Source organism: Martes martes (assembly GCF_963455335.1).
Source record: "Martes martes genome assembly, chromosome: 3".
In the NCBI taxonomy this organism is placed as follows: Eukaryota; Metazoa; Chordata; class Mammalia; order Carnivora; family Mustelidae; genus Martes; species Martes martes.
The window spans coordinates 63,650,019-63,673,570 of NC_137890.1; positions in this window are offsets into that span (position 1 = coordinate 63,650,019).

Below are 23,552 nucleotides of genomic sequence, written 5' to 3' on the forward strand. Positions count from 1 at the left end.
AAAATTACTTAATCCTTCAATGAACCTGGATTCTGCAAATCTGACCTGAATTACCACAGAACAGAGAATTTTCTGTGGAGCCCTCAGAGGTGGGCCATGGAGGTTAGTAAAGAAGGCTCTAAGAATGGCGCTCATTTAGCCAAGGAGGCAGAGGGTGGATACGGTAATGGCTGCCGGGTTTACACAGCACTGTCATGCAGGGAATTACAGCCTGTACTGTCTGAGCACCGCGGAGATGGGCCAGGCCTACAGCCCCGGGCCCTCACCTCAGCTTCCGGGACCCCGTGGACATAATGCGAGCATTTGGACAATGAGGTGGCCATCCTCTTCAGAGGAGCGGAATAGCAAGGGGAGGTCTCCCTGAGGGCAGGAGAAGGGTCCCCTGCGTGCCTGGCTGGGCTCCGGAGGAGCTGGGCTTGGAGCTGACCCTGTGCATCAGACTCCAAACTGGTCTCCCTCAGGAAGGCCTCTGGGAGGAAGACCGGGATGTGACGGGAGCTGGCGCCATCATTTTCCTGCATTTCCTATTTCATGCTGCTGGGGGGTAGACTCGTCATGATTTTTTTAAAATAAAACAAACGGGAATGTTCTGATTTCAAGTGCTTTTCTAATTTTCTTCTTCTTTTTTTTTAAGATTTTATTTATTTATTTGACAGACAGAGATCACAAGTTGGCAGAGAAGCAGGCAGAGAGAGGAAGGGAAGCAGGCTCCCTGCAGAGCAGAGAGCCTGATGCGGGGCTCGATCCCAGGACCGCGGGATCATGACCTGAGCCAAAGGCAGAGATTTCAACCCACTGAGCCACCTGGGCGCCCCACACTATCATAAACTTTAAAGCACAAAAGCCCACTGCACTTCCCTAAGGGAGTTTCTCAGTTTCACTCCCTAGTCATTGGAATCCTTTCTTCATTGCAAGTGCCATGGTCAGAGGCAATCCCAATGATGTTAGCTACTCCTTTAGGCACATAACCTTTGGCAGAAATAGCATGTATTTGCTAATGCCCAACTCCAGGTGGCAAGTCCACAAAGATAAAGCCCTCCCCTCAAGGCCATGTCCCCACTGACGACCTTTGGGGCACTCCTGCTCAGCTTTCCTGCTTTGAGAACTTCCTAGTGAAGTCCTTCTTATCGCTGGGAAAACTTGACCTTTAACACACAAAGCCAGTTGTGGAGCAAGGGGAACGGAACTCTGACTTTAAAGTCAACTTGGCTTTGCTTACCTTTGAAATAGAGCATTTGTATTTTGAAACTGTTTATGAGAAGTTCTCTGAGTACTGACCTGCAAACACAGATACCAAGAAATTCTGGGGTCAGAGTGTCCAAATAAGTGGGATTGGGACAATTGAGTTGAATAGTAATAAAATCTGGCATCGATGGTCTAGGCTTTCTAATTCTCCAGTGCCAATCCTTCCTTGGCTTGGTCTTTGTCCCAGGGAAAAGAGCACAGGACTTTGAAGTAAAGAAAATGTATTTGGGTCTTCATGTGGCTGTTCAACCACTATGAGAACTTAGGTATTCCGCTTTGTTCAGGAAGCTAAGCTTTGTTTTTCTCAGATGTAACAGAGGACGGCAACATCTACTTCACGGGATTTTTGAGAGGATTAAATGAAGTAATAACTGTTTTCCAAGAGCTTCATTTTATAGATAAATATACTGAGGTCCAGAAAGTTTAAGTAACTTGTATAAGGTTATACAGCCGGTAAATATTATATCCTGGAACTTCAGTCAGAGTAGGTGGTCAAAGAAATTTCGGTTAAAATGAGATTAACATCATGTTACTATGATTCTGCCTTTTTCAGAATTTGCCTTTTGGGCAAAAAGAACCATGGTGCTCTTTAACATTTTCACAAATCACATTAGGCTCAATTTTCTTCCATGAGACATTCTTGGAGATAAAACGGAGAAGGATCCCCAGTTGCCTGTGTTCCCTGATCCTTGTAATATAAAATTATATCAGAATTAATCCAGAACAATAGACATAAATTGAGGAAAGCATCAACAAACACAGTCCTTAGTTTCGTGTTTGGCAAATAGTACATGTTCAATAAATACATGTTTACTGGTTGTTTAGAAAGATTAATTCTCTGCTATTCCGATAGATGGAAAACCAGTCCTGGAAAAGAAAACAGACATTTCATATGGCTTCAAGTGTCCTCCACTGTAGGAAAATAAACACACAGAGAGTTAGGACAACAGGGCTGGAGTCAATGAGACGCTCGGGGAACTACAAAATCGCATCGGTGATTTTGGCAAATGGAGTTCTAGACACTTGGCACAGCACCAGATGATGTTTATTCCAACAGGAAGATTAGTATAATGCATCTCTTGAATCAAGTTTTTCCTTTTACAAAGGCACTGTGTCAGATTCAGCTAGAACGAACTAAGGCTAAGTGCACCGTTCAAATGTAGTTGCTTTGCACTTTCAAAAGCACACCTAGAGCTTTATACAATGCCTTTCCGACCTGGTCCTCAGGACGATGGTGGGGAATGAATAGAGCGGGTCTTATTATTTGTCACCTTTATGGGGTGGGGCTGGGGAGCTTGCGTGTCCCGCATGCATCTAGCAAAGAAACAATAAACAATAGGTATCACTGGGTGCTTTTACTGAGTAGAAGATGCTAGTATAGGACTCATTTCTTTGAGGGGAGTTCGGCACCCCCATTGAGTGTGCCACTCACCAGCTGAGTGACTGACTGTGGGCAAGTTGTCAAATACCCTGTTCCCGATTTCATCATCTGGAATGTAAGGAATAATGACAGGGTCACCTCGCAGGGCTGTTGCGAAGATCACCTGAGTTGACACACATGCATAACACTTCGGGAATAGTGCTAGCATGCCTGAATGCTCAATAAATACTGGTTAGAATTTGTATTGATCTCGGAGTAACCTCTCAGGTCATTGGTAGAACCAAGATTTGAACCTGGGCTGCCTGACTTGAGAGCCTGTGTCTTTAATCACTATTTATTTTGAATGAGTAACCAGACAAGTGAAGACATAACCTAGAGTCACTCTGCAAAATAGTAGCCAAATCCAGGTCCCCTGTCACTCCCCACACAGCTGCAGTCCAAGATCAAGGCTGCACCCGGGCAAGGGCGCAGATCCCTTTTGGGAGGAAGCTGGGTTTCATGCTCCCTTCTCCTCCTCAGCTCACACCTCCTCCCAGGGTGCAGAGTCGGCAGTTAGAGGTGTAGCCCTGCTTGGCAGATGTCTATTCTTTTGGGTTTCAGTGGCAGAGGATTGGATTCTTTGGCTTCCTGCAGGAGAAACGGACGGAGTGAGCACAGCTCTATGAAGTAGTGTTTGAGTAACACTCCCTGGTTTACAAAGTACTTTCCTATCCATTTTCTCACCCAATCACTGGACGTAGATTAGAATCTCGGCTTTTGAAGCAACCCAAGCACTTGTCCAAGTGGCAGGGCTGGCGACCTCCAGAACCCAGACTTTCACCAAGGTCTGCTGACTCCGGATCCTGTGTTCCTTCCTTGACAGAAAACTTGACCTTGTACATGGAGGGAACTTTGTCCGTGGCCTTGGCCTTTGTCCTGGGCCTCAGAAAAATTATCTCATGGTATTATTTCCAGTGTAGATTTTGATCCTCTTGGGGAAATTTCGGTTTGAACCTTCATGAAGGTGGAGAAATGGGACAAGAGGAACTCCCAGGTCACATTGATGGCCATGAAGTCTGTGATTCTTCTCCAAGATTTTATGAAATTGAGATTATTCACTTGGAATGCTTGGTACAGGAAATATCACAGCATCTCTAAAGAGCTATTTATTTGGGACCATCTAACTAAGCGCCGCGACGGAAAAATACGGGAGAGGGAAAGGGAGCTTAGGGAAAATTATCTCATTTACTGCACACACGCTATCATCTCATTCTGATGTTTTATTTCAAAACTTTTGTTCACAGCACTCTCCCACGTAAAACTCTCCAGTGCTCTCTGGACCCTCCCCACTTCATCTTGCTTCTTCCCCTCACACACATAGAGATTGCTTCTCGTTTTGAACCCAACTGCTTGTTTGATTCTGCAGCCAATCGCCCTTCTGAGCCTGTGGCGTAATTACTCCCATGGCAATGGGCTCAAATGAGAGGCCATTATGGGAGCCTACGGCCTGAGCAGAGAGACCGGAGCTAAGAGTTCCTTTTAAAATGAGTACTGGCATTATAAATTGCTTTTCCCATAAGGGTTTTGTCCCTATCCTTTAAAAAGCTGTGCCACACTGAGAACATTTCTCTCTGTTTTTAATTGTAGGTAATTTTGCGTGAGAAAAACCTTCCAGTGAAAATGGTCTAATGAAATGTGTTTAGTTTGGCTTTGGCGAAGCTCCATGTCATCCCGAAGGAGCGCATACAACGCACACACAAACAATATTTGCTATTACTCCAAAGTGCAACCGATAATTTGCATCAAAAGCAATGGGGGTAATTGAGAAGTGGGGATGGGTTCCTGAGTGGAGCCCCACAGATAGAGGAGCAGGGATAAAGGTAGTGTGGTGTGCTGCCACCCAGCGGTGAGCCACGTGAGCCCCTGGACCCCAGGCCTCCCTCACTTATCCGGAATCCACCCTCGTCCATGCGGAAGGTAGATGAGGAGGAGCTGGAGGAAAGTGAAGAAGACCCCGGTGCTGCCAACGTCACTGCCAGGAGCAGACAACGCTCTAAAGCTTATGGGCTTTATGCAGAGAATGGCATCATCTAGACCTGGTTTATGCTTTTTAAAGGCACGATTCTAACAAGCTTGGTTTTCAAAACCCGCAGGTCCCTAGACTCAAATAATTAACATGGAGAGAAAGCAAGGGAATATACTTGGTTCTTCTTATGCACGTATCTTATTCTTACAGACACCAGGATCAACCAATGTTACACTGGTTCTGGACTCATCTTCTGGAGGATAAAACCGACCCTGGGAAGGTCAGTCAGCCTGTGAATGATAAAGGCTGTCTTCTCATTTGGTGAGGATTCTGTGACCCCAAAGCTCACGTTTCTTCCTCTTCTTCCTTTCCAAAGACAGCCACGCTGAGAAGTGAGCCCCCATGGCAGGACAATGGCAGGAGAAAAAATGGAATCAGTGTTTAAAATTTGCCACACCCTGGGATGATCAGGGATGGAGGAAGACAGCCTAACCGGTTCCCAAATGCATGTGTTTTGGGGGGTAGTCATCACGACCTTGCATCATCAAGCTGTCCAATTGCATACAAGCTTCTCTGTTGGCAGGGGGGAGCCTCCTGAGGGGGAGACGGGGTATTTGATCTGGGGCTCCAAGAGGAGCTTTGCTTTTTGCTAGCTGTGGGAACATAAGGATGTGACATCACCTTCCTGTGCCTCTGTTTCCTCATCTGAAAAATTAACATAATTATTCCACCTACCTCATGGAGCTGGTTTTGGAGCATTAAATGAGGCAACTTGTACAAAGGGTTAAAGCGGTACCCGAGGCTCGGTAGCCACAGCCTATCAGGCATGGACATCTTACAAATGTAAACGCTCAAATTCTCCAAGGACTAAATCCAAGTCATTGTTTAAATGGCTTATCTGTTCATTCATTCATTCAACACGCATTTGCTAAGTACGCATTATGAGCCAGCAGCGGGTAGGCACTAGGTAAACAGATGTAAATAAACTACCACTCTCCCCAGCTAGGAACCAACACATGTAAACAGAAAACTGCCCCAACAAAGGGGGATGCTGGGAAAGCATTTCCGTGGGAACACAGATATGGGAACGTACATCCTACTTCCCCCTGGAGAGGTCAGGACGGCTGCCCGGAAGGAAGGATCCACGGAGGGTAAGGAGGGAAAGAGCCTTCCGGTGGAGGGCGTAGCATGAACAAGCAAAGACCGAAACAAAGGAAGAGCGGGTGATGTCGCCTGTCAGGTGTAGGGTGTGCGGGAGGGGAGCAGAAGGGATGACGCTGAGGGGGCAATATACATGCATATTTGTTCTAATTACATAATATTGAGAAACCTGATTCACTCAGGGAACTGGTTACAAAAGGTAGCTTTTTTTTTTTTTTTTTTTTTGGGGGGGTAAGAACTCAATTTGCAATCTTGGAGCACTGCACTGATTTGGAAGCTTAAGAGAGAAGTAGACATGTTTAGTTCAAGTTTAAATTGTTATCTACCAACATCTTACAGTTCTTATCACAAAAGTCAGATGAGAAGCACCACGCCCCTAAGGTCAGTGCTAAAATGACATGTAACACATTATCGAGATGTGACCTGGTCCATGACCACTTGGGATGGGATGAGGATGAGCCCTGGAGACTCAGCTGGCCAGTGAGTGAGCACTCCAGGGAGCCGGAAAATGCCTTGCGTTGAGCAGCTGACACGAAGTAGGTAGGTAGGTTCTCAACAAAAATTAGTAGGTTTGAGAAAATCATTCTTGTTATTATTATTACTGTAAACTTGAATTTAAAAAAATTCAGGAAGGATTCGCTTATAAAATTACATGAGAGCCTTGACTGCCGACGCCGTGTTTTATTTATTTGCCTAGGCCCAGCGCCTGGCCCAGGTTCTTCATTGACGTTCCTCGAGGGTTGACTATACATCTGGATTTGGACATTTCCAGAGCGTGTGGTAACCAAAACTCTCCACACTGGGAAGTGTGTATGGAGTGGGAAGACAAGGCCTCAGACAGCTCCTATAGGACGTCTGTGTATACAAGAGCCATGCAGGCAGGGAAGCAGGGGAAGGAGACAGAGAAAGTGCCAAGATGGCGCTGAGTTTCACGGTTGGCCCAGAGATTTGAGTATGCAAGGCCAGTTTGTACCGTGAGAATTCCTTTACCACATTCTATACCTACTTGACAGAGCTCCCACTTTTCAGTTACTTTAACAGCCCATAAAAAGGAACAAGCCAGCAGTGTTCATGAGATTGGGGACAGCCCTTCTCAGGTCTGAGGACTCAAGTCTCTCCCAGTGTCATAAAACCACTTAGGGAGGATAGGTAGGCCAGGGTGCCTGTGGGGTGCTCTTCTAGTCCTCCTCCTTTAGGCTTTAACCGAAAACTCCAAGCTGCCTCCACGTAGTACAGCAAGACTTACTCCCTTTACTGTATCAATAATGTAATGGTGATTCATGACACATTTTGGGAGGACCTCTTGCTTGGAAGGAGTTGGTTGGACTCTGGAGGATTAGTGGGTTGAGAACCAAGTTGGTTCAAATGGAAGGCACTGGGCTCTCTTACGAGGCTGAATCATACCACCCAATGGAAACTTTCCCCATCCTGGGAGTCATTAATGTGTCATAACCCATAATTTAAAAATTATTGGGTGTTTAGGACTTCCTTTCTCACTTGGCCCATAGATCCTTATCCTCACACACAAACTGAAACTTCAGAATATCAGTGAAGGAGGAGATCCTCCCATCACCTCCCGGAGCAATAACATGAGGACAGACACGGGGTGTAGAACCATCTACTCTGGGCTTCTAAGGAGGGCACTGATTTTTGCCCTCCTAAGTCCTGATGTGTGGCTGCTGCTTATTGTTTTCAAAATCTCAGCACTTTTTCCTCCCAGTAGGCCCTGGGTGACGAGTCAAAATGAAGTTCTCCTCCCAGCTTGGCAATTTGGTTCGCCAAAGACCAATCCACAAGGGACACCTGCACAGGAAGTGACAGAGGCTGTGTCCCTGCGGACGGACGTTGACCTCATCAGTGTTTTACAAGTAGAGCTGAGTTTCTAGGTGCCCTCCACATGTGAGCAATTTTCTGTTTCTGTGTTTGCCGTCAGGGATCATGAAAGGGCGGGCGAGAGAGATGGGATCTGGTGTTTGCAATAGCACTCAGTTTCATGTCTGAAGGATGAGCGGTGATGCCAGGATCGAGGAACCAGTGGGGACAAGGGAAAGGATGACAGAAGCAGATGATTTTAAAGGCATCACCCCTCATGTCCCTCTCCTGCTATCCCTTTGTGCATTCTGCTCGCAAATCTTGAAGTCGACGTCGATATTTAATTTTATCTGCAGAAAGAAGGGAAAATGGAGCTCAGTAGACATTTAAAGGCAGTCAACTGTGTTTCTTATTTACTTTTAGATAAGCAACATACCCACATAATTTACTCTTGATAAAGACTACTGGAACTGCTTGTTTGCCAAACACATGTGACTTTTAAACCGTGAACAGTTTGAGAGGTTACCAGAGCAAAACTCTTAATTCCTGCTTGCCAGTCACCATCTCTCTCTCTCTCTCTCTCTCTCTCTCTCTCACACACACACACACGCATACACGCACACACACATACACAGAGTATTCTTTGAGCCCATATTTATAGCTGTCACCAACAACCCGTGCCTGCATCCGTTCCTGTTAAAACATCTGCATGCCCATATGTTGTGACATCCGTCAAACTTTATTCCCTGCCAGCTCTACTGCATTCCCCCCATGCCCAGGGGCTCCCCTGATTTGCTCCTCAGCCCACTGAAACCCATCACCCTCCAGAGGGTTCTATACCAGGAGAAGGGTCTCGAGGACATGCACGGGAAGAAGAGCGTGCCGGCCAGGCCCACGGGACAAGGACATCTGTCTGACTGCTCCACTCATTTCTGCCCACGACCTCACGGAGGCCTCAATTGGATCAGGCAATTAGTATGGTCAGGATCAAATGCTGCCCAATTTAATTCAATTACCCTTCGCCGCAACAGAAAATGTGGTTATTATAGTGATGGGACCTGTGTGAGGAATACAGGCTCCTGGCCAGCGACCAGCCTGGGTGCTGCCGAGCATTGAGGAGCTGTGAGGGCACAGATGAGGATGATTGGAGAGGATGGGGGAGAACCGTGCCCTGCCCCAGAGCATCAGACGGGGGGCTGAGGTCTGGCCACAATCACCCAGCAGCCCCTGTCCGACGGAACCCCACGGATAATGGGGGCATCTCTCTTCCCCTGGCTTGGAATCAAGACATGGAAGAGCCGGTTTTAACTCTTCCCTGAGAACTATGAATTATTTACGGGATCCCGAGGAGAAAGGGATGAAGTCTGGGTGACAGCAGCCAGAAGAGAGGGAGCTATTTTCCAAAATTACCATTTTAAGGGAAATTTCTTATTTATCCTTCTTAAGTCTCTATGACAAATTTGACAACGAAGAACACAATGTAGACATTAAATCTTTTTTTGAAAAACTTTACTTTCCTTAACGGCTATTCATTTCACTGCATTTAATAACGGGCGCTTTGATTCCACATTTATTCTTCTTTCGATGTTGACCAGTCACTGTGCAACGCTGTTTAGGGGGGCCTATTTCTTTTAGCCTCCCAAGAACCCTGGGAGCTAGAGACCTTCATTACTCCCATTTTATAGGTGAGAAAAATGAGGTTTCGAGGGGCTGAGTAACTGCCCAATGTCCCATAGCCGCAAGTGACTAGACCTCAGTGGGATCTGTTGACCTCAAAGCCCTTGTCCTTGACCATCATGCTGAACTTCCCCTTGGCCTTATTTCCCTAAATCTTTGTTGCCTCTCTAAGCAATCTTCATGTCACTGAAGAGAGGTATTCCTAAACACTCAGAAGCACATCAGACACACAGAAGAGCCCGTGTCCACATGGAATCCTCTTGTCCTTAATAACCAGCATGGTGGTTAAACACACTGAGCTCTGGGTTCAAATCCCAGCCCTGCCACTTCCTGGCTGTGTGACTGGGAAATCTCGGTGTATCAGTTTCTTCATATGTGAACGAGGGACATAGCTCCTCACAGACTTGTGGGAAGAGCTTTCAGAGTCAACACACTTAAGATGGTACCTGGGAAAAGTATGCACAAATTGTCAGCTATTATTATGCCTAGCCTTCTGGAAGCCAATAATGCAAAGACTGGAGGCAAAGTTATTGTCTCCTGTATGCACATATGAATGCTTTCAGAGGTAGACTGCACACATTGGTGGTGTACATAAGACTCTGGCTTTCGTTGGGCACCGTGGTCATGAATAGCCATCTTGGCTGACAGCCCAGAATTGGTGGGAGTGGGGAGGCTGTGGGAGACCAGAGTGACTCCTGAGTAAGTTCCTTTTAGGGTCGAGTAAGGTATTCCTTTAACTTGTTCCCTTGTCTTAGGCTCTGCCTCTTTTTACGGAGGAGCACAGTGAATGGGAGAGGCTCGGGGACTCACACAGGGAAGGAGCAATGGTCCCCCTGCCCGCAGAATACACTGAGACATGGACACTGCTTATGCCCCTTCATGTTCCCTCTGGCCCACTGCCCCTCACTTCGGAGGACCAGGAGTGCACAGTACTGGGTGTCCACTGTGGTAAATGGTCCTCACGCAAAATCTCTGGGTTTGCCAATGTGCTTCCTTTAAATGAAGTACTTGTCTAGGAGCTTTGCAGGGAGTTTTGAAAATTCTAGAAACTCACAGGAATTTCCCCAGGACCTGACCACACTTGCTTGGGTCAGCATGGCGACACCTCTGTGAAGCCTGTGTGGGGGCGGCTCCAGCCTCCAGAAATGGAATGTGATGCTTTGAGTCATACTTACATTATCCACGATGAATCTTAACCACTTGAGTTTCTTCTAGGGCCAGAGTCCCTTTTGCAGGCACCGTCAACCTAACCTATTACATATCCCAGCGTACACCGAGTCATGTGAGCTCTGGTCTGGAGTCAGGCTTTCCAGAGATGATTTCCTCTCTCCCCCGGAGCCCACCATGGCTTCACACTGCTTTGACATCTGGTACAAAGCCCCGCGACGTCCGGTGCCTGTTGTGCTCACTTGTGAGGTCTCCGCCCCATGCTCTCTGCTTTTAGAACCCCCGAAGGGGATGCAGGGCACGCTAACAGAAGCCAGATCTTTTTGGTTAGTTTTCATGGAGCTTGGTGGAGTTATAACTCTGAGTGTGGTGCTTTCATTAAGGGGAAAATGGCTTCCTGTCCTAACTAGAAATGGTGTCTTCTATGGAATTGTAGCTGGAATGAACAGAGTAAACGTGAACGGGAAAGCAGGCACCGGGCTCTTCTTCCTTGTTTTATGTCTCTGAGTCGGTGCTGTTGTCCCTCAGCCTCAGTTTCCCCATGACTATGGGAACTGACGTCAATCTACCCACCCCATCTCCCGCAAATGAGTTAGATTAGTCTTCAACGCCCTGAGCCCTCCAATGGCCAGCACTGTGCATTTAAGTTATAATTGCTGCTATTACTCAGACCAGGAGAAGAAACGTTTCCAGTTCTGGGAAGAGCAGGACTCACAGCTGTCGCTGAATGTGAGACGAGGGAGGATGACAAACCACAGATGTGCCTGGCTCTTGGGCGCTCCAGAGGGAACCTGGGCAGAAAATGGCGGCCCCGGTCAGGTAACTGTTTCAGTGTGACTCGAGGACATAGTACCTGGGTTTCCACAGCAGCTGAGCTCCTGAAGGATAATACCTTAAGCAACACAGAGCATAAAACAAACAGATTCACTTAGCATCTGGGGAGCCAATTGCACCCAGGCTTGCCCAAACTGGCCTTTCTCAGGGCAGGGTGTGGGAGAACACAGGGCTTGTGGGTCTCTGGGGGCCTGCCAGGCCTGGAGCCCTTGCTCAGCTGTGGGAGGTGCGCCAGTTCTCAGGTCTGCTAATGAGTGGTGTGGTGTCTGGCAAGGGCCTGGCCTGTGAGTGAGTGTGACTAATCACGAATCTTTTCAATAACGCTGACGGTTCATTCTCTGCTCTCTCCTTCGCCGGCTCTCTGGGCCGGAGCTGGCTGAAATAGGAGCAAATTAGCCTCATTCTGGAAAAGGCAGGGCCAGATAAAGGACCCCCTAAAAGGTTTCCAGTGCTCTGTGCCTGGATGTTTTGCAGCCAGGGTAATTATCTGACTTGGGTGGCTTGACGGGATATTTTTGTTGTTGCTGTTCCCTGTCCTCAATAGCAGGCAGTGTCTAAAGACAGTGCCTTGTGTCTGTTCTGTGAGCTAGTTAACAAATATAGGTTTGACGCCAGCGAAGACAGTGTCATTATTATCCTGCATAGGCTCTGGCCCCAACGGACGACCCTCCCATTTCCTGTCCAAAGGGTACATTTTATCGAATTATGTTTCTGTCCCCACATGGAAATGCGGTAGACCTTAAAAGTCCGGGACTCCTTAATTGGGGGTGGGAGCTGAAGGGGAAGCGAAGCTTTCCTCAGGTTCCTCTGTCTCCCTGCCACTCACTCTGCTGCTTGAGAAGTTCACTGTGCTTCTAACACCAGAACCGAACTGCGTGTTCTGTCATGGGGAAGGTGTGTAAGTGTGTGTGTGTGTGTGTGTGTGTATGTCTGTGTGCGTGTGTGTGTGTCTCAGGAACGTGATGAATGGTCTCTGTTGATTAGTGGACTGGAAGAATGTCAGGCTGGAAAGCAGGCTTTGCTGATGTTGGACCAAGACATTTAGAAAGGAATAGTCATTGTCCAATGGATGTGGTCTTGTCATGAACTAGACCTCTGAGAGTGACTCAAACATAATTTCTTTTTTTTTTTTTTAAAGATTTTATTTATTTATTTGACAGACAGAGATCACAAGTAAGCAGAGAAGCAGGCAGAGAGAGAGAGGAGGAAACAGGCTCCCTGCTGAGCAGAGAGCCTGATACGGGGCTCGATCCCAGGACCCTGGGACCATGACCTGAGCCGAAGGCAGAGGCTTTAACCCACTGAGCCACCCAGGCGCCCCTCAAACATAACTTCTTAATAACAGAGCCAAAGCATTTACATTTTGAGAGACGTGAGCTAGTGAGAGGGGAGGAGATGTGCACCAGGACCTGAAAGACTAAGACGGTGTGTAACATCCCTTATTCCCTAAAATAAACATATTGTCTGGCACTTTTCACCCTTTAGTATGTAGGCTTGTTTCTTCTCTCTTTCTCAGCCTGGTGGGACTACTACTAACTTTTAAGGAGATCCAAAATGCTAACTAGAGAGATTCAAGCTGTATTTTCCAAATTAAAAATCGAGACATGTGTTCCAACATGTGTCAGAATATTTTCAGGAATGTTAAGTGAAAGTATTTAAAATTAGAGCTTTCTTTGAACATTCTGACCAGAACTCTCTTTCCATTTCGGAGTGCCTTGTATGCATAAGGTGTCATGGATTATGGTGGGGGTTGGACATGGTGACCTCAGGTCAGATCTGCCTTGAGCCGTGTTGTATATGATATACGCAGAGTCACAAAAGCCATGACATTTCTTATAAACATCCAAATTTCCAACTTCTCTTTAAAAATCCTAAAATCTGGCAACATTGACTTCATAGACCAGCATGGAACTGAACGTCTGCTGCCTTTTCACAGAAGACTTTGTCACACTCCTCACTGTCCTTCATTGCTTCACACTTAACTTCTTTTCCTACTTTCACAACCTACCTGCCTCCCTAGAAGTTTGGATTTGCACTTGCTGATTCAGTCACACAACACGAGGGTGGTCAAGTCTCCTGTCGGCTCACCATCAGAGAAGGGACAGAACTTCTTAACTTCTGACAAGTCGTGTCCCACCTCAGAGGGCTGGTCTTCAGCAAGATGTTGGCCAAAATGTGACATTCTTTACCTGAGGTGTTGGGAATCCTAATGCCTATGAAATGTTCCAGCCTTGCCTCTTTGATCAGAGAAGATCCCCAAAGAGGGAATCGTCAACAGATGATCTGGGTCATTCTTTGATGATGTAAAATACGAGACACAATCATCTCATATGTGTTGCTTGTTCTGTGGTTCATCTCATTTGGAGCCGGTTGTGTAACAACGATAATCATTTTTAGAATAGATGGCTGGGTCTGGGAGTAGGACTTGGGGGATAGGAAAATTATTTGGCTTCCAGGTAATATACTGATTAGTTATGGGACTTCTTACAGTGTTTTGAGCTGGTTCCATAGGGGATGAATAGTGATGAATATGAACAAGTTTAGAATTCAGAGTGGTTCGTTCCGTAGTGTGTATGGGAGTTTATCTGTGAATGTGTGCGTGGTCACCTTTGATAATTCTTAAATCTTTTGTTTGCTTGAGAACAATGTTATGAACTGTCTCTATCATTTTATGAAAAAACATAACTCACAGAACATATTTTTAATAAAATTCTACTGGGAGATGACAAATGTATTAACATGTATCTGGGAAGATAAATTAGTGTTTGAAAAAATCATGGTGTCATTTATGACGCTTGTCAACTAGTAGTAGGCCAGTGGGGGGAAAATAATCGTTCGTTCATTCTCTCATCAGCAGATATTAGTAAAGACCGACTCTGGGTTGAACTACATAAAAGTGCCAACATTTGAGTTTTTAATCTATGAAAACAGAAATCTCATGGGTTTCAACAAATGGGGCGACATGCCAGGTGCTATGTTAGTTACTGTGGGTAAGAAGATAAGAAACGGTAAGAATGGACATGCGGCCAGTAGCGCAATAAAGGATTCTAAGGGCAGTGATGGGGAAGTGTAGAAAGGCTTGTGAGGACCTAGGGAAGGCGGAAGTCATAGCAGGGAGGTCTTTTGTGGTGAACATGGTAATCTCAGTAGATGACGCAATCTTCTTTTTAAAATTATTATTAGTAGTAGCTAATATAAACTGAGGATTACTGTTAGAGTTCCCTGTGAAGGATTTTACATTTTTCTCATGTTATCCTCACAGAAGCCCATGAAGTAGGTATCATTAAAATTCCCATATTTCAGAAGAGGAACCTGAAGAACAGAGAGGTTCAGGACTATATCCAAATGGCACAGTTGGCAAGTGTTGGAGCTGGGATCCACACCGTGACCGTGTAAACACAACATCGCTCTGTTTGTGAGTAAATGGCGGTAACAAGAGCGAAGACTTCTGACTATTCATGTTGAATCCTTCTAGAGATCCATAATCCATGTGGGTTCAATCCCCAAGAGGCATTTTCAGGTGCCAGTGCAGGCCACTAGACGTTGAAGTGAATAGAAGCTCCCTCCCACTCACATTCACACACACATGCCCACGTGTGCTCACGGGCGCACTCTGGAGTAGACTTAACCGCATTCTGAGTCCTAAACTTGTTACATACTCAAGAACACAACACAAAGGCAATAAAATGTGGTGGTTTCTTGAGGGAGTTTCCTATTAATGAAATAGAACAAGAATGTTGCCATGATGTAAATTCCAGGGGTATTACATGAAGGAACAGCTACGTTTGTACAATGATTGATTCTCCTTGGAGGGATTTGCAATGGTCATTATTCATTGGCATAGCCTTGGGGAACATTGGGGGAATAAAAAACAAAAACAAAAACAAAACAAAACTGTAAGTTAGAGCCCGTGGGCACCATGTTATCACGAACACAATGAGATTTGGTTTCCTGGGTGTCCTCAGGGCTCTTGATACAACAAGCCCCTGGGCTCTGTCCTTTCCAGAAAGAGTCCAGAAGCTGCTCTTGCAATGTGACCTCCCTCCTGACCTCAGAACGGCATGGACAGCCAGGATTTGGAGAGTGAGTCTCACAGTACTGGGATGGAAAAGAGGCATCGATGTGGAAGGGAAAACTGTGAAGGAGAGCACACCATCAGGGCACTGTGTTTATGGCCTCCTTCTCCTTCCGCTTTCTGCACTCCCAAACTCAGCCCTTGGCTGCAGTAGCCTTTGAAGGAAGAAAACCCAGACTGAAGCTCTAACAGATTGATAGGAGACTCAGAAGAGATCTCTTTCCACCACGCGAGGCTAGAAGGCTTCAATCAGAAGACGTCCTCACCCAACCATACCGGCAAGCTGATCTTGGACTTCCAGCCTCTGGAGCTCCCAAACTCTGAGAGGTACATTTTGGCTGTTTATAAGAAAAAAAAAATTATAGGGAAAATGTCAAAGAGAAAATGTGAAGAACCAAAAACTGGGGAAGGAGTCCTGAAAAGAAGCTTCTCGTCGGTTACTTTTAGTGAATGGAAAAGAACAGCCCTGAGTGGGGAGGGCTTGGCTGGGGCTGATATACCACGACCTGCCACATCCATTACACCGGCACTAACCGCGATAACAGGCAAGTCCCCAGATCGCCCTGGTTTAGCACAAAGTTTGTTTTTTGCTTGAACATCCGTCTAAGGTGAGTCCTTTGCAAACAGCCTTCCCTATAGTGGTTCAGGGACCCTGGCTCTTCCTATGGCGGTGTCATCCCCCAGGGTCTCAGATCCTGCAGCTCCAACCAGAGGATGGAGGGCGACAGAGAGCTTTGGAGAGCACCAGCAGGTTTTCGTGGGCCCCAGTATCACGCATCACTCCTGCCTCCATTCCCCATCCAGATCTGAGCCCATGTGGACCTGCACAGAAACCAGGGCAGTCGCTTCCTGGCCATGATTCTGCACTTTGGAAGGGAAGCCTGACTCATTGGTAGGTAGCTGTTGTCACGGACACACCTGCACACATCATAATATAATGAATGAGCTTCAAAATATTGTTTCAGAGGGTCCCACTCTCTAATCGCAAGGAGCTACTAAACTGCCCTGCAATTTACAGCAGGAATCTACTTTATCCCGAGGGTTGAATGACTGAGAAGATGACCTGTGAGGTAAATTATATTTATTACGAATACCACTCTTTTTATGTTGCTCTAATTTTGAAACATTTTTGGTGAGGTTCCAGGTCCCTGGAAATATTACTGTGTTAACCTCTTTCAGGATGAGTATTTTTCTTATGGTAAATCGAAGTTTGTAGGATACTTTATATATATTGTAGAGACGTTACAAAGATAACTAGACCCGTGTCTGTGTCTACGTGGTGTTTGTATTTTTAAGACACTTGAAGTTAAAAGGGATTTGCATTTAATGAATCTTTAAATGATTTCCTTTGTCACTTAGGATGTCCTTGTGATAACTTGCCCAGTAGTTCTTATTAGCAGGAGGAGAAGTCCTCAGACATAGCATAGAGGGAACAATCTTCGGTCTGCCTGGCGTGTCTTCATATGAGGTCATGAGGAGTCCTGTCTAAGAAGATAGCAGGAGCAGGGGATTACCAATTCTTTACAGTTCCAAAGGGTAAGCAGCCTTTCCCCATCTTATCCTTTCTGAGCATTTCAGTTCTGAACACAGGAACAGCTGAAACTCCGAGTATGTATGAGTATGTACGGGAGGAAAATGATACTTTATAGTCTCGTATAAGACACTTATTTGAAACTGGATTAAAATATGTCTATATCATATCATATCTACATGTTTCTATGTATCAGTGTTTCTGTATCTACCATGTATATGTTCTGTTATTATGCCCACCAAGTATGTCTTATCTTTGTGATGCACTTCTTCATGTCAGAGATTTTTTCTTTTATTATTTTTATAACCCTATCTCTACCATGAAAGTATGTGTGATCAGGCAAGCACTTGCACACACACACACACACACACACACACAGATGACCCAGCTTGAAAAAGCAGTCCACAACCTTAAGTTGCTTTTGATGTTTTCCTATTGAAGAGACAAGATAGAGTGGCAAAGTGACCACAAGTCAAAACAATGTATCAGAATCAAGTAATACAGTGAGTAAGTGATATGAGAGCAGGAACATTTTAGGCAGTCAGCTGGAGTAAGGTTGGGGAGGGTAAAGGATATGCTCCAAGCTCCAACTTAAGTTATTCTACATTAAAGGACTATTCTGGAAGTCACACTCAGTACTTCAATTTACACTCAACTTGTCAGAACCTAGTTATGGGTATGCAAGGGAATTTGGGAAGCATAAATTTTGGTTGGGTGTTTTGTGACTGGGACAAAATTGAAGTATTTTTAGTGGGGAAGAAGGGGAGAATGGGCTTTACATAGGCAATTCATAGTCTCTAGCAGAACAAAGTTGTGTTTAGGGGGCCATCACTGGGAACGGAGACCTAGAGCAAAATGAAATCAGTTATAGGAAAAAATGCTAAACTATGTTTTCCCCAATCTGAGTTGTATTATGGAAATTTCAACTCTGCTATGAGTTTTTGCTACAACTAAGATCCACACTCTTATGGTGACGGTGATTAGTTAGAAAATATCACATCAGCAAGCAGAGGGAAAAAGCATAGTGTCAAGCAAAGGTAAAACCCAAGGACGATCTTCTTTTCACTGAAACTCAGGAGAGCTTTGCCAGAGCACAAATGATAATGACGGAAACGTGTACAACAGCAACCAGGGCCCACAAGCACCACCAGACATCGCAATGCTCAGAAGGGTGTTGGGAAATTACACACACGGGGTAGGAATCGCCAGCGTAAGGGGGTAAAGAATACACCCTACTTGACCCCTCTCTACCAGAAGAGGTCTCTCCGCATAGCTGGGGAAGAGGATGAATGGGTCAAGTTCAGCTCAGTCATGGCGCGGTGTGAACGAAGGAAGCTCTTCAAACTGTCCAGGGAATGTTTTCAAAGTGCTTAAATGAGACCAATGCCCTAGAACAGCCGGACATGAGAAAGATTTGGTATCTCTCCTCTCTGCCATGTCTTTCTCCTTTTGCCCAGCCATGGGGAGTGAGTGAGTTCACAGCCGGAGCAGAATTAGGTCAGACCAGAGCTGAATATCAAGCTGACAGAAGGGAGTTTGGTGCCAACATCGATTAAATGAGAAGTGAAAAGAAAGTCTCACTCCGAATCCAAATATGGGAATTTAGAAGGGAAAAGACTAATATTAGGCTACTTAAGAATGACTATGAAAAGACACATTTATTATCAGACAATCAAAGAGTTTCCACCCATGTCAATACTTTATGGTAAAGAAGCCACATTTTTATGTTAATAAATGTTTTAAAATGCTCAAACTTAAGCTGTTAGGATAAAAACTGTTCACTTGTATTTTGGAAAATCTAGAAAAACTGTACACATTACAGCTCTTCAAATATGTATCATGACATATATTCTGACTGAAGGGCTATTTCTTAAGAATTTTCCAACTACCACCTTCCACCCTTGAGCCAAAAGAGCAACTCTCCGTCATAAAGGGGACAGCTCCTGGCAGTCTTGCCTCTACATAGAAATGACAATCTCATTAATGATGCTAAGTTTATATTGTAAATATATTATCACCACTCTCACACCAACTGCTTATGTTAAAAAATAATTACTAATTAGTTCCAGCAAGTGCATTATAAAAAGGTAGCTAATTTTAACTATTTTTCTTCTCCCTATTTTAGAAGAAACGGAGTGATTCAGAGAAAGCAATCTGTTACCTGGAGGAATTTAGAATTTTTTAATGATCTTTGATCGGAGTTTTTAAGGATCTCATGGAAAATGGTGGTTCAGGTAAGAAAAAGTGAGCTTCAGCCTCCAGCTTGTGTGTTTCTCCCCCAAATTTAATAATAGAAGGAAGTCTATTAAACTGACTTTATCTTTGTTTCTAATTTATCTCTCAGATGCTTTGTAAGATGTGGTCAGAACACCCATGGTCCTCTCTGTGAGACGCTAATTCTCTCCTAGAAGGTCTCTTCCTCTCTTCCCACCAGGATACCTGCTCTCCAGCCTTGCACAGATGTCTGGTCCCCGTTTCCCCTCCTTTTGCTTTATTTAGATATACCCTCCCCGCCGACTCTGCAACCTCCCTATTCAACCTAGACTCCAAGCTCAGTTTTATAAACCAGTCTCTCCCCAGGCCTTGTCTTCCTTGTCCATCTAGTCCTTGGACACCTTCCAGCAAGACTCAAATCCAGAATGGATCAACCTTCCATTTTCCCTACTTTTAATCAGGCACACCAGGCACTGCTGGAGAAAAGTATACATTTCCGGGTACTGGTTCTACTACAGAACTGTATTCCCGAATGTCAGCTGTTTCCTTGACTCTGTGAAGAAATCCTGTCCGTTCCCTAAGAGCTTGTGTTTCTCACCGAGTTGGGGCTGAACCCGGCTCATAGTGCTCCCCGGACGCGGTTCTTGCCGAGCTCAACCACACCTTCTCTTTGCCGAGTCTGTATTAAACAGTCGCGAGTGAGGATTCTGGCCCGGACAACTGGGGCTCATATCCTGACTCTGCTGTGCATGGGTTGAGTCATTTTGGCAAATTTCTTCACTCCGTGAAGCCTCCATCTTTCCTCCACAAAAATGGAGACAAAAAAGGAAGAATTTAAAGAATTAAGTGAACGTTATGGATATAACTTTTTTAAAAAGATTTTATTTATTTATTTGAGAGAGACAGACAGAGACAGAGACAGCGAGAGAGAGCTTGAGTAGGGAGGGGTGGGAGAAACAGGCTCCCTGCTGAGCCCCGTGCAGGGCTCCATCCCAGAACCCTGGGATCATGACCTGAGCTGAAGGCAGACCCCCAACTGACTGAGCTACGCAGGAGCCCCTGGATATAACTTTAAACTACAGTGCAATCTTTGTTTTTTTATTTGGAATTGTCCTTTACAAAATACTAAATTCAATTGCTGGTATGCTGAGATTAAATTTTCCATCTTAATATTTGTTTTCTATTTGTCCCACCTGTTCTCTGTCCCCCACCCATTTTTTTTGCTCTCTTTAGAATTAATCAAGTACTTTTGATTATTATAATTTACCTCTCATCGTGATGAATATTACTTTTGCTTGGGTTCAGATGCTATTGAGTTGTGGGATCAAGGATTTGTTTCAGGGAAGTTGGGAAGGATGAAATTCTTGATCTGCACAGCACGCTGTTAATTCTTTCATTTATCAAGCACCTGCTCGATAACACATCCTGTTCAAGGTTTTGGGACTCGAGTAGGGAATAAAAACTGACAAGTGTTCTGCCCTCATGCAGCTTATAATCTCAACAAGAAAGAGTACAGATGCGGAGGTCAGACGGTCCTGGGTTCGGAAACTAGTGTTGTCACTAACTAGTTGTGTAACCTCAGATCATTACCTACTCAGTTTATTCAACTGAAAAGGTTGCAATGACACTTTCTTTGGGTGGTTATTATAAAGACTGGAGATAATGTATAGAAAGCTCTGGCACAGTTGGGGTGCACAGGTGGTAACAAATGCTGTTATAATAATCATTATTATATTCACCAAACTCTAACCATCTGTACGTTTTGCCACAAACTAGTATTATTAAAAAGATGCCAAATGGAGACCATTTTAATATTACTCTCACTCTCTCCGCCCACACAATAAAACTGTTATATATGTGTCTTAAACGTTTGTATTTTTCTGCACTCTGATTTTCAATTTTGCGAACATGATTTAACTCATGGTCCATGAGTTTGCAATAATAACAGGATTTGGAATAATAATAACCATGTGTAACATATGGTGACATTTGCCATCCTCCTTGTGAAGGCAGATGTTTAAAGTTAGTGTTATATTACTTCTGGCAATTATTAGTAACGATTAAGTTTAATGTTCATGCAAAAAGGATGTGTTAGGAAATCAGGATCATGACTTTAAAACAGTACCATCTACAAATACATCTACCCAGAACTGCATAATTAATTAGCATGCAATATCTTTTCAAATTCTCTGGCTCATAACTACAGTTTTTCACATGGAAATGCCTAGAAGTTCAAGCTCTTTATAATTATCCTCATGTTGAAGTTGTTACTGACACTTTTAGATATTTATCACATTTGATTTCACCTAGGCACCCTGGACTGAATTTCTCATGGTGTTTACTAATAGGTAATTTTGGTTATACTTCCAGGAAAGTGCAATTGAACGGAGGAAATGTGAGTGGTTATTTTGCCAGGGAAGGTTATTGGCAGTAGTGGTTCCAGAACTTCAGGTGCCTAGACATCGCCTGGGAGAAAGCAGGAAGTGAGGGAGTGTATGTTTGGAAAGTTAGGATTGAGGACGTTTGTAAATGCAAATTCCTGGGCCTCGCCCCCTGAGACTCCAGTTGGCAGATTGGCCACGAATAATCTCTTTATCTACAGAGGGGACTCAGTGGGACCTTTCACTTCTTGTGCCTGTGTCCGGGCCCCAAAGCTGCAGATGGGATATCTGCTGAATTATTATACTTCAAAGCTTTTCTTATAGTTTTTTTCTTCCTGTGGTCATTCTACTCTAGGGAAGCTTACAGCGTCACCTTGACCCCACTTATTTGAACTTTTTATAAAATTTATTTGTAAAGGAATTATACAAGCCATAATTCCTTGAACTGAAAATTGAGCCACACATACTGACAAGCTTGACTGTAATTGAAGGGGAAAAACGTGAAACAAGAAGTATCAGGCCAGTGCCTGGCAAAACTAGGGGTCACGTCAATTCGATGACCCGGGAACTTGCGGAAGGCCCACCACCAAGGGACAGCCAGTTCACGAGGCCGAGGGTGGAGAAGTGTAAGAGATGTGAAGGGGCTCAACGTCCATCAGAGAAGAGAAGCTCGTGAGCACTAATAATATAATAGTTGAAGCATTACACTAAGGCATGAAGAAGTGTATCACGGAAATGATGCTGAAGAGACATTTCATTTCATCTGGAGGCCCAGGGAAGGAGTGACATTTAAGAGGACTTTGAAGAGGAGATGGAACTTCATGGAGTGGACACAGGAAAAGGGCTACGCAAGCAGAGGGCAGAGCACAAGCAAGGCTGGGGCTGGGGCAGCTGGTTCTTCAGGGGGGCGGAGTAGTAGAAATAGACCAAACAAGCAAGCTGGGCTCACTGTGAGGGGCCTGACACGTCTGCTAAGGACTTGGGACATTTCTCTGTAGCGAGCTTTTCAGAAGAATGACATGATCGGATCTGGGTTTTAGAAATGCAACTCTTGCTACGATTCATAACCAAAATGGGGTATTGTCCGACCCTGGACCTTTGCACATGCAGTCCCCTTGCCTGCATGGCTCTCTCCCACCACTGGCCCTGGGTTGTGGCTCCCAATTGTTTCATGGCACGTCTCCAGGCATCTGGCAGGGCGTTCTGTCTACCTAACTCCTGTCTCCTGGTCTCAGATTTAGATATTGGTTCTTCTAGAAAATTTTTCCTGGCAACCCCACCCAACCCCAGCAGTGGGTCCAGGGTACTCCCCAAACTCCCTGTGACCACCCCTATCAGACATCTTGTCAGGTGGTAACAACATGCTTTGTCTTTCTCAACAGACTGAAAACTTCTTCAAGTTAGGGAATGTATCTTGTTCATTCTTATATAGATCGTGTCTGCCTCCTCCCTGGTGGGACTTATAGCAGACACTATTTTCTTTGAATTGATTAACTTAAAAATGAGAAAATAATACGTTCTTTTCTGTGTGTGTTGGGTTGAGATGCATAGAGCACGAGACGTGACTTGGGGCAAACTCTGAGCTCCGATCCTGTTCTGCTATGCACTGCTGGGCAATTTGAGGGGGGGTGCTTGCCTTCTCTGTACCTCTTGTTTCCTTTTTTCTCATATGGGGTTCATAAGAGTACCAAATTCATGTGGTGGTTGTGAGCCGTCAATGGAACAGTACAGGGAATGGATTCCTTTCGATGTCTGGCACTTATTAAATGCTCCAGAAACATCTGTGGGATTACACAGAAGAGAGAGGGTTGGCAAGCCGACGAGAAAGGAGTCTGGGCTAGAGACCCGCTGACACATGGTATCGAAGGGTCAGCCCTGGGAATCGGGTTTTGTCCTTTTTCAATGCATTTAGCTTTATTTTTTTTCTTTCAAAAGTAATTCTTACTTACTTTATAATACCTAAATGATATATATACTGACACATATAAAATAAAAAATGAAAATGCTGTAACTTTTGTTTTTAAGATTTTATTTATTATTTGAGAGAGAGAGAGAGAGGGCATGAGAGA